Raw genomic sequence first — 14,096 nt, forward strand, 5'->3', positions numbered from 1 at the left:
TCGCCCTTCGGCTTAGAAGACTTCTGGCGAGAACGTCGCCTGCTTTGCCAGGCTCCCTCGGGAGGGGCGCGGGAAGCGACGCTCTCCTTCTGCGCCTGCCTATGGGCGCTGGCGGAGGGCCGGGACTGGCCACCAGAGACCTCCCTGCTGGCTACAGGAGGCCCCTGGCGGCGAGGGAGGTACTGCCGGAAAGCCGCCGACTGCTTCCTCACCTCCTGGAATCTCTCGACGACGCTGTTGACTGCGTCGCCAAAGAGACCCACAGGAGCTATCGGGGAATCCAGAAGAAAGGATTTCTCCTTCTCCTTCATCCCCGATAGGTTCAACCAGAGGTGTCTCTCCACGCACACCATGCCAGCCATAGAGCGGCCGATAGCACGGGCCGTCTCTTTGGTGACGCGGAGAGACAAGTCGGTAGCTTTCCGCAGCTCTGTAATATCGTCCGGAGACGGACCCTCTCCCTCATCGAGCTCCTTGAGGAGCTCAGCTTGGTAGGCCTGCAGTACCGCCATGGTGTGCAGACAACTACCAGCTCTCCCGGCCGTTCGGTAAGCCCTGCCCACGAGGGACGACGTGTCCCTGCATGGCTTGGTGGGCAGGACAGGGGCTTTCAGGGACGCTGCTGCCTCGGGAGACAGATAGCTCACTAACGCCTCCTCGACGCGAGGCAGTGTCCCATAGCCAGCCTCAGCCGCGCCCACAACACACCCGAAGTCGAGAACTTGGGGTGTCGATAGGCGCGAGGAGTACGGTTTTCCCCAGGATTTGCACAACTCATTGTTGTGCAAATGAGTGGAAGAGGCAGAAGAGCGTCTGAATCATCGGACGAGGATTGGGAAGATGCCTCAGCATGCCCGCCTCCCGTCGCGAGATCCAGTTGTGAGCCCCAGGATCTACGCCGCCGTGCTGCCTCGACAGACGCGGGACCAGATCCACGAGGCTCGCGAGCCTGGCTGCTCTCAGTGAACACGGCCAGCCGTGAGCGCAGCACCCGGAGCACCCTCAAGCGCCGCCTGAGCGTGCTGCGCCCCGAGACACTGCACACACAGCTGGTGTGTGTCCGAGCCTGTAATGTAGCGCGGGCACGGATGAACACACCTTCTGAACTGCTCGCTTGCCATGCTTAATAATAAGGACTGGGACAGACAACAGTAAATAGACAAACAATATTCACACAGAGCGCCTCGCTGAAGAGCAAAGACTGTCTGTTGTTTGGGGCGGCGCCTTCTTATAGCTTCCGCGTACGCCGTCGCCCACTACGTCATGACGTGGAACAATAGGATTGGTGGCTGATTTCATTAATACTTCAGAGCCGTCACGCTGGGGGCGTTCCCAGAGTGTCGTCACTCGACGACGCAGTCTTGAGTTCCCTCGATAAAGGGAACTACAAAATTCGACTGCTTTACGGCATATACGTCACTTCCACCAACACCCACATTTCCTTACATTCGGACGTGCAAGCCCAACTTTGTTAGTCGGATAATATAGTCATGTCCGAAGCAGCACAGACAAATAAGAAAGAAAAGGTTTTGTTGGAGGAAAGCAATAAGAGGAAACGAAAAAGTGATGGGATTAAAGGCAGGACGAGGATCAACATTGGACCGCACCGCACCACTGTATATGTTTTTACAACCCGCCCCGCACCACTGTATATATTGTTACAACCCACCCCGCACCACTGTATATATTTTTACAACCCGCCGCGCACCCGCGACCATTAAATAGACATACGGGCTCCGCGGGTTATGAGACGACCCGCGCATCACTAGTTCAGGGCTATCAGGGTTGTCATGTCAACAAATGCACGCGCGATGGCATCCCCTGATGTAGGATGACAGATCTTACGACAGTAGTTGAGGACATTATTTTTTCAAAACTGTAGGGGGACCCCGAGAGCAAAAGTTGCCAAGTGCTGCTTTAATGAGTCACTTGGGGTCTACCTGTGAACATGCCTGATTGTATTGCAAAAAAAGTCAGAAGTCACATTTCTGTCACATGTGTTTCTGCCTATGTGTGAGTGTGTTTCTGCACAGTATGTGTGTGCATGCATAGAAACAGCATGGGAGAATAGATAAAAGGTTATTTAGTGTGAAAAACAAGAACATTTCTGTGTTATTTGTTACATGTGTTTGCTTGTTCTGCATCTTTGTGTGTTCTGGTTCATCTGCTGTTGTGGACACAACTGAAATAATTTGGCTTAGTAATATGGAACTGTAATGCATTTGACAGACCTAGCTTGAACTGTTTTAGGTGTGTGTTTACTGGAAAATTATTTCACACCTTAGAACATTGCCAACCAATCAGAATCAAGCATTAAACAGCCCTTTTATGTACAGTTTTTTGTTGTTTTATTTTCTAGCTGAATGAACAGTCCATTAAGTGTGACTTCTGAATAAATTCATAAAAGAAAAAATAGCAATTAAACGCTTTGATCCATATGGTTACGGTCTGCTTATTTAGAAGTGCCATAGTTGAAGAAACACCCCTGTGTTGTGGTTCAGGAGACACTTTGATCCGAAGCAACTTACAGATCTATACATACTGACCTCCACATATAATTTATACTCATCATGTAGGTCAATAAGTATAGATCCTCAGTAAATGCTGTGTGGGATTTTGTGTGTGAATGTTATTGACAGTGGGTGTTTGTACAGTCAACATATTTCATACATGGCATTTGTTATTTTAAATTCAATTCAATAATTGTTGGCAATTAACCACATTGTAAAACAAAATTCTACACAGCATTTACTGACATACGACTTCATTGCATCTGTTGTTAGTTAGTATGAATGAAATACTAGACGTCTAATAGATTGTAGTGTCATACTCTCACATACCTTTGCACACATATTAGTTCACATTCTACCAAGACAAATTATAACACTGGAGAACTGTACTTAAACATTTAAAGATGAACAGAATCTTAGTTCAACCCTTGTGCCACCCACAACAGCTGATGTTATGACTCTCACGCTCAACATTTTGCAATGTAATCTCATTACTTTCCTTTTGATTTGTCTTGAAATATGGCTCAGACATTTCTAGAAACCCCCTCCCTTTTATTTTTTAAATCAGCTGAATTGATGAATTTGGTGATTGGAAATCTCAGTTGTCCCTTAGGGCCTTGGGAACGCAGATAAACACTCCACAAACACTGTAAAAATCACATTTAGGCAGATGAGTAAGATTGTTTTCCGTCATCCACACTATTGAAGGGATGCCTGCTGGAACAAGCCCACAGGAAACACGATACAGCTCAGATGACGTATATTACAGTGTAGGCTGCTTGCATTAAGATTTTCCCTTTCGGATAGCATTACTCGACTGTGATGCAGTTACCTTAAGGGACAGAAACCTGTTGTGAATGTGCAAATGTGGCCTGAAAGACTGCACCTGCTTCTGAAATCCTCGAGCCGTAGTAGAACAATGCAGCCAAATGATATGCCTTGTACTACTTTTAAAAAGGCTTGCGGTGTGTTTGTGACATGGACAAGACTTACGTGTGTGTGTGTGTGTGTGTGTGTGTGTGTGTGTGTGTGTGTGTGTGTGTGTGTGTGTGTGTGTGTGTGTGTGTGTGTGTGTGTGTGTGAATGAAAGAATGCTTTTCCTAAGCAAGAGGAGGTAATAACAGGGTTTTTCCCAATTATGTGGATACTGGTCTGACATGTCTGACATTGCTGCCAAATTCAGGGTTTTACAGATCTCAACACTGGTCACTTAAACAACCAGTTAGATATTACACTGATTTATGTTGCAAAACCGTAAATACACAAACACCAATAACGCATTTTGACATGAGTTTGACAGATTGAAGATTTTTCCATTCACAAAAAAAAAAAAAGAACAAAAAAGTTAAATAGTGTAGAACGGGGCTAAAGGCACACCTTAAGAAGAATTTTTATCTCAGAATTCTGACTTTTTTTCCTCACAATTGCGTGACATTAAGTCAGAATTCTGAAATATAAACTTGCAATTGCGTGATAAAGTCACAATTCTGACTTTTTTTTTTCACAATTGCGAGTTATAAAGTTAGAATTCTGTGATATAAAGTCAGAATTCTGACTGAGAAATAAAGAATCTCAGAATTCTCAGAATTGCGACTTTACAACTCGCAATTGTCAGAAAAAAGTCAGAATTCTAAGATTCTTTATTTCTCAGTCAGAATTCTGACTTTTTATCATGCAATTGTGAGTTTATATCTCAGAATTTGGACTTTACAGCTCGTAATTGTGAGAAAAAAAGTCAGAATTCTGAGATAAAAAGTCGCAATTACTCTTAATTTTTTTTATTTAGTGGCAGAACCGGGCTTCCATATTTTACTCCACAGACAAATGATGCACAACCAACACATAGTTTAGATGAAATAATGTTTTTAATAATGTCTAATAATAAGTTAATACCACTTCAGCAAAGTTTGAACTATTTGATGTTTATTTTGATGAAATAATTCATTTTAAGTTCAATAAATATGTTGTCATTAAAATGGTAATATAGAAATATATTTTAAAATAGTAATAATTTAATATCGATTTACAGTAGTAACAATAAATATTTTATTGGTTTCATTATAAATATTGTGATTTTCTCTAAGGTGGACACCCGACTTCATATATGATATTTTCTATCTGAATCTAACTGTCAAGTCAACAAATGTTAAAGTCAGCCGCTGTTTATTATTATGTTAATTATTGTGTCTTTTACCCCAGATACCACACTTTCACATTTTCTTCCGTTATTGATTTTGTTTGGTGTGTTTTTGTTGCTTTAATTACCGTAAACCATCCTGAAAATCATTAACAAGACCTTTGTCTTAAAATATATTCAATAATTCTCATTTGCTTCTTAAATCTAAAACAGATAACGTTAAAGGTGCACTATGGAGCTTTCCGTCCACTGGAGGGCGCCTATTCAAAACAAATCGTAGTTTGATGACGCAACGTGTGAGCGCAGCATCTTGGGAGATGTGGTCTTCTCATCACAGCCGGTGGAAAATAGGACTCGGGCAGAAATCACGTTCATGCATGCGGTTATTAACGTTACTGTAGTCTAAAGCAGAGCAGGACCGAGTGTTATGGACCTGAGCACAGCTGCTGGAGCGATTGTTAAACAAATACCCGCCCCGCGAATACCGGGACTTTTATTATGACGGGACGGGAGACAGTCGCCGGTCGCCTGCACTGATCAGCTCTTCCGGTTATGATTTTGAGGTAATGCTGCTCTGTTTATCATATTAGATACATTTAAGTGTGTTTAAAACGATGTTATGACTTTACTCCGTGCGTTCACTTGTTCACACTGCTAAGAGTAAAGCGCTCCTGCCAAATAAAAGCCCAAACCGAGGGTAGCGCAGATATGACGCAATTGACAGGCGACTCTCTCAAATGCAATGTTAAAACGTCCCTGTCTTTAGTTAAAATAGCAATTTTCTCACAATTTACAAATAGTTGGAAACTTCTGGGATATTGTAGGTACTCAACTGAACAAAATATATAACACCGGCCTAGTGGTTTTTGGATATTTTACTGCAAAAATACTACATAGTTCACCTTTAAGGATCAGACAAATTTCCACGTGCATCTTAAAAAGCGAATGTTTTGGAAATACTGAGGCAAGTTTTTGTGCCATCTAGTGGTTTAGAGGAGAAAAAAAAAAATGTGTGGAGCCTTTATCCCAGTTGTGCCCTATATGTTATTTGGTTGTTTTCTCTGTATTGCGTTGTTTGCATTCTGGTCATTCTCTGGCATTACATTTTGATTCTTTCAGCATCCTGATCCCTCAAAACAAAGCAATTGCTTTTGCCATGCCTTTTTTTCTCTCTCACAGATTCAATTACACCTTCAAGCTAAAACACTGAAAAGCACATCAATGTCTTACATTGAGAACAGAACAAAATGTCATGAAAATCATTCAGATACTTTCTTCAGAAGCGTTCTCAAGCACAATTCTCAATCCTACAAATGAATCATCACAATGACAAGGATTACAAAATGCTCAGCCTGTATGGGGGTAAACCGACAAAAACACCCACATGAAAACTCCCAGTGTTTTTCTACATCGAGGACGCTTGAATAAGCAGGGCGCCCCGCCGAGATGCGATCATTTATGACAAGTGCATATGTCCCAGAAGCTTTTTGAGAGTCTCCTTGATCTTCAGAGGTCTTTTATAAAACTCGGCAATTCACAGAACATAGATAGAGTCAGGATTTGTGTTAAAAGATCAAAATATGTTTTTTTTAACAAAAATAAAAGAGATCCCCCCTTAGTAAGACGCTAACATTAGAACGCTTTGCCTTCCTACACACAGGACTTGATTTAGTACAACAAGAAAGAAGTCACTGGAACATTGTGCGTGCTGCATTTACAAAACAACGCCTCTGCGAGGGAGAAGATATAATCTGTCAGAAATGGAAACTGCCAACTTTATCTGTGCGAACTATGAACTCTCTGAAAGGATAGAGACGCAGGATGAAAGATAGAGGGGAAGAGGTGTGTCCTCGGTATGTCAGACAGGTTTACTGCCTCTGGCCAGTGAGACGCTCTTATTATTTGCATGTGAAAACTTGAGTCCCCACCCTTCACCAGGTTCTCAGCACTTCTCGTGTTAAAACACATTCAGGTTTTTTTCTTCTTCTGAGACTAACAAATCCACCTTGGCTTGTGACATAGCTCACCTGTACTGGTACAACACGGGATAAGAATGCTAAGAGACACCGCATGATGATTTCCTCTTAAGTAAGTAACTTTTTACAAATGGCATAGACCTGGAAGTAGGTGTTGAATGGTATTTTGCAGACATGTTACTTTGCTATACGTATTGTATTTGCATAGTAAAAGAAACTTTCACTACTTAAGCACAATGCATGGCAATATGACAAACTAGCTCTGAAATGGTAAGGTTCCCACAGACAAATAATCATTTTTGTACATGGATTTTAGTTCTAGTTTTATCTTTGGAATGTGCTGATGTCTTATGCTCACTTAGATGAACAAATATTAGGAAAAATTGCATGAAATCTTTCAAAATTAGCTTTTTATTATTCTTGTCTTGAGTGAAGCATTTGGTAAAACAATAGAACTTGAAATGCAAACACATACTTGACATAAGACTTCATTGCATCTGTTGGTAAAACTTTAATGTCAAACATTACTGTCAATCTTACATGCTTTTGCACACATCAGTTCACTTTCTAGATGAATTATAATACTGTAGAACTGTATATTGTTTTCAATATAGAACAGAATCATAACCCTTGAGCAATAGTAACAGCTAATAGTATGACTCTCTCCCACACAACTCTCACAAACTGCATTGTGACATTATTTTCATGACATTTTCATAAAAATTTGCCTGCAATCTCTAAAAATTAAGTGTTTAGTAAAATTGCTGTTTTTCAAGTTGTACATATGGAAATATACAGTATTTAATTATAACATGTCCATAACCACACTGTGAAGATATAGACTATAACAAGTTTCTCTCACAGAAACACAAAATGAGATATTAAACACCCAACCTTGACTTAAACAGCCTTTGTTATTTATTCACCATATTAATCAGAGCAGGCGAGGCTCAGATCGACCTAAACATTGAAAGCCGAGCCCTTGTGATCGCTTTAGGCCTGTGGAGATCTCCGCACCTGCTGATCAAGACGAGTCAAGTTGAATGAATTAATTATGCCTGATGGGATGAGTCTGAAATATGATGAACACTGACGGATTTTGGGAAATAATCTGTTATTGGGATCATGTTTTTCTAGTGTAGCCGATGGTTTTCTGAATGCTTGTGTTGCAGGTTTGTTCACCTGTCCTTACTGGGTACATACATAGACTTTTAAAAATGATTCTTTATTGGCACTGATGGTTCCATGAAGAACCTTTAACATTCATGAAATCTTTCCATTGCACTAAAGGTTTGAATCTTTATTTTCCCAGACATCATCGTATATTATATTTCCACAAGTTTTGGGATGCCTGCTTTTACATGCACATGAATTTTAATGACATTCCATTCTTAATCTGTAGGGTTTAATATGTGGTTGTCCCACCCTTTGCAGCGATAACAGCTTCAGCTCTTCTGGGAAGGCTTTCCTCAAGGTTTAGGAGTGTGTTTATGGGAATTTGTGGCCATTCTTCTAGAAACGCATGTGAGGTCAGGCACTGATGTTGGACGAGAAGGCCTGGCTCTCAGTCTCTGCTCTAATTCATCCCAAAGCTGTTCTGTCGATTTGAGGTCAGGTCTCTGTGCAGGCCAGTCAAGTTCCAACACACCAAACTTTAAACTTGGCATAGTGCAGTCAGGCCAGTCCCGTTCTCCTGGCAACCGCCAAACCCAGACTCGCCCTTCAGATTCCCAGACAGAGAAGCGTGATTGGTCACCCCAGAGAACACGTCTCAGCTCTAGAGTCCAGTGGCGGCTGCTTTACTCCACTGCATCCCACGCTTTGCATTGCTCTTGGTGATGTGAGGCTTGGATGAGCTGCTCGGCCATGGAAACCCATTCCATGAAGCTCTCTACACACTGTTCTTGAGCTCATCTGAAGTCCACATGAAGTTTGGAGGTCTGTAGAAATTGACTCTATAGAAAGTCGGCGACTTCTGCACATGTGGATTCCACATGTACCAGATATGGGCCAGAACTGGGCCAACACTATATTGCTTTCTGGGTTTAAGTGTGTATATCATCTATAACTAACCAGCTGTTATGGATGGTTGAAGATGATGATGAAGGAGCAGATGTAAAATGCATTCTGAACTTTACTAAACAAAAACAAAAGAGTATAATCCAACATGGTGATCTAAATAATGAGGAAAGGCACCAAAACTGTGCATGAAACAGAAAACACCAGTCAATAAATAACTGAGGCAGGGCACTTAATGCATGTAAACTAATTAGGAAAAATAGGAACAGGTGTGTGTGAATCAATGAAACAATAACCATAGCAAAAGGAGAAAACAAAGCAAATACAAAATAATTATGTTAAAGGAACTAAAGCCCTATTCGGATGGTAATTTTTTATCATGTGAACGTCAGGAAAAATACATTTGCATGCCACCTCAGTGATACAACTCGTGTATTCGGATGGCAATTTATTCCCGGTGGAGAATAAATCACACATATGTAATTTTAGTCACTATAATGAAGGGTTTGGTGTGCATTGGCAAAATCAGCTTTGCCATAACCACTTAAACTCTGTGGACCCTGTACAGAATTACATCGTCATGTATATACTTTCAAAGTAACGTTTTATTTTAGTTAATAGTTCAGTTATTAACTATTAACTAGTTGCTTATTAGCATGCATATTACTAGGATATTGGCCGTTTATTAGTACTTAAAGCACATATTAATGCCTTATTCTGCATAACCTTATTCTACATCTCTTAATACTAACCAGTACCTAAACTTAAATGCTATAAAAACTACCTTACTAACTATTAATAAGCAGTAAATTAGGAGTTTATTGAGGCAAAAGTCGTAGTTAATAGTGAATATGTTCCCCATACTAAAGTGTTACCACTTTCAATTTTAAATGTCTGTGGAGGAGCTCGAACCTCATATGTGGTACCACCTGGAAGCTTAGAGTCTCTACTTTCTGGAGATAAGCATCACTTTGGCATTTGTTTTAGACGAAGTAATGTATTTACACTAAATTACTCTGGTACCATTCCTTCAGACCCATTTAAATAAATCTTGCATACAACATGACACAGACAAACTTCTTGTTTCCACTATTTTCTGTAATTAAGTGGAAACAGCCCAAACTTTCCGCAGGTTCCTAGAGCACACAGGGCCTGAGTTACACACTTTCAAAAATGAATTTATATAAAAAATAAAAATAAATAAAAAAACGCCTACTTTTTTGAGGGGTTGTTACAGCTTAGACAACATATACTTACATGTTTATCACTTTTAGCAGTGTTTTATGTAACTTTAAATGGTTACCTGTAAAATGACACTAATATTTTGAACTTGGACCAGTTTTCCTGCAACTCCAGAGTAATCAGCAGATGCCAATTACAGCTAATGTGATTGCTTCTGAGTTTTGTGATCCTGCACACCTGGGAACACTGCTCATTTCGAATGATTGTCTGCTGTGAAAATGTCATATGCTTGGAATAATAAGGAAACAATCATATTTAATTTAATTATATGAAATTATTAAATATGTAATTATTTAAATCTGTTTAAGAAAAGAAAGATGTAATTTTAATAATGTGGAAATGAGCGGAAATAAGTTAATGTAATGCTGCAAATTTAACCTATATAACGTTAATTACTGCCATAATAACGGCTCATTTCAAATGTTTACGTGTTTTTCTACTCTTTCTCTTTTCAGCGGTGATGAATGATTATTCTTGTAAATACTTTCCAACATTTCAGTAATAAAAGTGTAGGCTAGATCTATAAAATGCATCCAAATTACTGGGAAGCACAATGATATGGCACTCCGCTGTGGTCAAAAAGGATATCAACCGTTCATATGTTCAAAACTCAGAGATGTGGATTCAGACGGTAATTAAATGGCCACACGAACTTGGCGTTTGTACAAACAGTACAAACTGTAAACTGTAAAACAGTAGGTCATTTGGCCAGGGATTTTTACACAGGTGGTTGATGAAAAACACTGACATTCTGGATTCGGACATGAAAAAAAATCACACACTAGCACCTTTCAATGATGAAAATACCTTATGACCCCACGAGAAGCAATTACCTTCTGAATAGGGCTCAAGAGTCCTTGAAATTGAAACCAAAACAGCAACATATCTTGACACATAAAAGTTTCAAAATGCATAATCTGGTTGTTTCTGTAGAACTCCATTAATATGCACTACAAGCTTATTATCGTTTTATGGTTTATTTTTACTCCCCAAAATATGCTATTAAATCCTTAATACTGACAAACAGCACATCAAAGGGTTTATTGACTAGCCTGCAGTTTCATTAATAGTTCTTAATTTGCTTCTTTGAGGGTGAAGAAATTTCTGAGCCTCATAATAAAAAAAAAAAAAAAAAAAAATATATATATATATATATATATATATATATATATATATATATATATATATATATATATATATATATATATATATATATATATATATATACATAAAAACTATAAGGTAAATATATCATTGTATTATAGTAGATGTATTGCCAGGTGTTTGAGTGACCGGCTCTTAAACAGCTCAGGATAGTGATTATAATGAATATAATAATAATTATGTACACTGGCAAAATCAGCTTTGCCATAACATAGTTCTCCTGCAACTCCAGAGTAATAAGCATTCAGATGCCAATTACAGCTGATGTGATTGCTTCTGAGTGGCAATGAGCTAAGTACCAGCAGAGCAACCATTGAGATTGGATATACCTCCTTAGTGGCCAACATTTAAAGATTGTCTGAACTATCTGAACAAACTGTCCTGCGCTCAGCCAACGAGTTCATGTTGTTTAAGAAGCCCTGACTCAGTAACAAAGCAGTGTGATGCAATTACTTTGACATTTCCTCACATTTTCAGTCAAAGAAAAGTAATTACAGAGCAGCTTTTCCATTACAGGAACAGTGAGTCACTCGGTTTCATCATCAGCAGAACATGTTACATCTAGAGACCTTACTCACTGCTGCTACTCAGTGTTTTATCTTTTTTAATTACAGATTTTTAATGCGCACTCATTAAAAAAAGTTTTTTCACATAATGAAGAGAATTGTTCCTAACATTACTTTGGTGTAGGGTTTAATTCTCACTATGAACCAGTCGCTTATTATCACAGATATTACTAGGGTATTGTCTGTTTATTAGTACTTATAAAGCACATATGAATGCCTTATTCTGCATAACCATGTTCCACATCCCTTAATCCTATCCTCCAGGCCTTTCATAGATATTTCAGGATTTTCAACTTGGTGTCAGGTGATATTAAGGGGAGGGGGGATTTTATTGAACAAAAAAAGAGGAAAGGGCCTATGATCTTACAATTTAAAAAAAAAAAGTGCTATACTAAAAGTGGTTCTTTGGCTTGTAATCATAGGGGAAACACTTTAAATGCTGTATAGCACCAAATCTTGGTGATTCAGTGGTTCTTCAGCAGTTGTTCACCAGTTCTTTGGGATGACTGAAGTGCTATATAGCACTGTTACCATATACAGAACCTGTTAAGCCCCTGTATGGTTCTTCAGCAGTTCTTCAGTTGTTCTTTGGGATGATAAAGGTGCTATATAGAACCACTGCTGTACAAAGAACCTTTCAAGCCCCTTTAAAGGTTCTTTACACACCAAAGAACGACTTTTGGTGCCATTATTGAGGAAGAAATAAAATGCGATATGGCACCTCTTATGTGTTCTACATAGCACCATTTGACAAAGGTGCTACAGAGCACCTTTAAAGATATAGGGCCCTATCTTGCACCCAGCGCATTTGACTTTGTACACTGACGCATGTGTCATTTCTATTTTGCACCCACGCAAAGCGCGCTTTTCCCTCCACAGAAGCACGTCGCTAAACTAGTGAATGAACTTGCGCTCCCTGGGCGGTTCAACGCAAAAAAGGAGGCGTGTTCCGGCGCAAACAATCCCTGGTGCTATTTTGCTGTTCCATTAAACAGTTGCGCCACTGACCAGAAAAAACCTGGTCTAAAGTCTGTGGCGCGTTGTGCGTTGTTCATCATGCTTTTTTAAGGGCGCATGCTTGACCATAATGTATAGCATGCACAACGCGCATACACTTTGCTCATGTAATCTACACAGATGCAACAGTTATTTTTGCAAATCATAAATTGTTACAATAAAAAAAATATTAACACATTGTGGTGTGCCACGAAGATGTGAAAAAATAGGCATAAATCTAGCTTTCAAATTATTCAGGCTTATTGTAGTAAATAAGGATCAGACCTGTTTGGCCAATAGTGGCAAGACATATCTGTATATAAGGACATCTGACAAATTGTTTTGTCCGTCAAGAACCAGGAAAAAAAATCGACTGAAAAAACTGAAAAAACTGTTTAACCAACGCTATTTTGGGTGGGTTTCTCCCATCCCCACACAACACAACTTCTCTGTCTTTCACTCCCTTACGAAAGGAAAATATATTTACCAATACATTACTTGAAATATATTTTAATATATTGTAAATATATGGAATAATATATTGATGGTATTATAAAATATATTATATATTCATGTAATATATTGCAAAATATACAAATGATTGCCGCTTTCAATATATTCCAATATATTGAAAAATATAAATATTAATTCCCATATATGTGAATATATTGCCTAATGTATTGCATGAAATTTTCACAATATACTGCAATATATTTTTGTTTCGTACGGGCTGCTCTAACAAGAACATCAGTCTCCTCGGCTGTGAACCGCTGTGGTGCTATTTGGCACCAAAAGTGGTTCCCATATTATTACAAGCCAAGAACCACTTTAAGTGCCAAATAGCACCAATTTATTTTTTGAGTGTAAGGCAACATTTACATTACATGGTTCAAGTAACCCAGTTCAGATTTTTTTCCTCCCATGTGGCACAGATTGGATACGAGCCACAAACATGTAAGCAGGGAAAAAGAACATGGGTTACAATATTCTCAGATGTGTTTCGGGCCTCATTTATATGTGGAAATAAATCTGGTTTGAATCAGATGCATTTGCGACTGCCATATAATCAGAAATTCCCCTACCAATGCGAGACGTACACCAATGCAAAAGTGGCGATGGCGATTGATGTTAACTCAGGTGGACACCAACTGCTACTTTTAGTGGCGAAATGAAGGATGAAGGCTCAACCCAATGTTTTGCAGAACGTTAAAGATGATGTCGAAAGAATTGGCATCTGCAGCCATTTAAAATTGCTCCATTGTACTTCCTCGACCTAAGCTTTTCCGGGTCAGTACGTCTACATTGGGTTGTTCTGTCAAGTGTATAGTGTAAATGCAGATACCAGATATGGTCACTTTTAAAAGAAGATGTAAGATAGTCATCGGAAAAAAAAAAAGCAAATTGGAATCGGCATCAAGAGCTGCAGTGCAAATGCTGCCTAAGTCTTTAAATGCGCTCCTGAGTATAGTCCAGAGTGATGGTATTG

At 39.4% G+C, this 14,096-nt stretch overlaps 1 protein-coding gene across 1 annotated transcript in view; it reads left to right on the forward strand.

Moving 5' to 3' along the window:
* The first annotated feature begins 6,596 nt into the window (after positions 1-6,596).
* fam83b (family with sequence similarity 83 member B) overlaps positions 6,597-14,096 on the forward strand; it is a 55,872-nt gene continuing 48,372 nt past the window's right edge. Inside the window, exon 1 of the mRNA XM_067421367.1 lies at positions 6,597-6,735. The gene's annotated coding sequence lies outside the window, so the exon portion shown is untranslated. The remainder of the gene's footprint in view (positions 6,736-14,096) is intronic.

The sequence above is a fragment of the Pseudorasbora parva genome, chromosome 17 (genome assembly GCF_024679245.1).
Source record: "Pseudorasbora parva isolate DD20220531a chromosome 17, ASM2467924v1, whole genome shotgun sequence".
In the NCBI taxonomy this organism is placed as follows: Eukaryota; Metazoa; Chordata; class Actinopteri; order Cypriniformes; family Gobionidae; genus Pseudorasbora; species Pseudorasbora parva.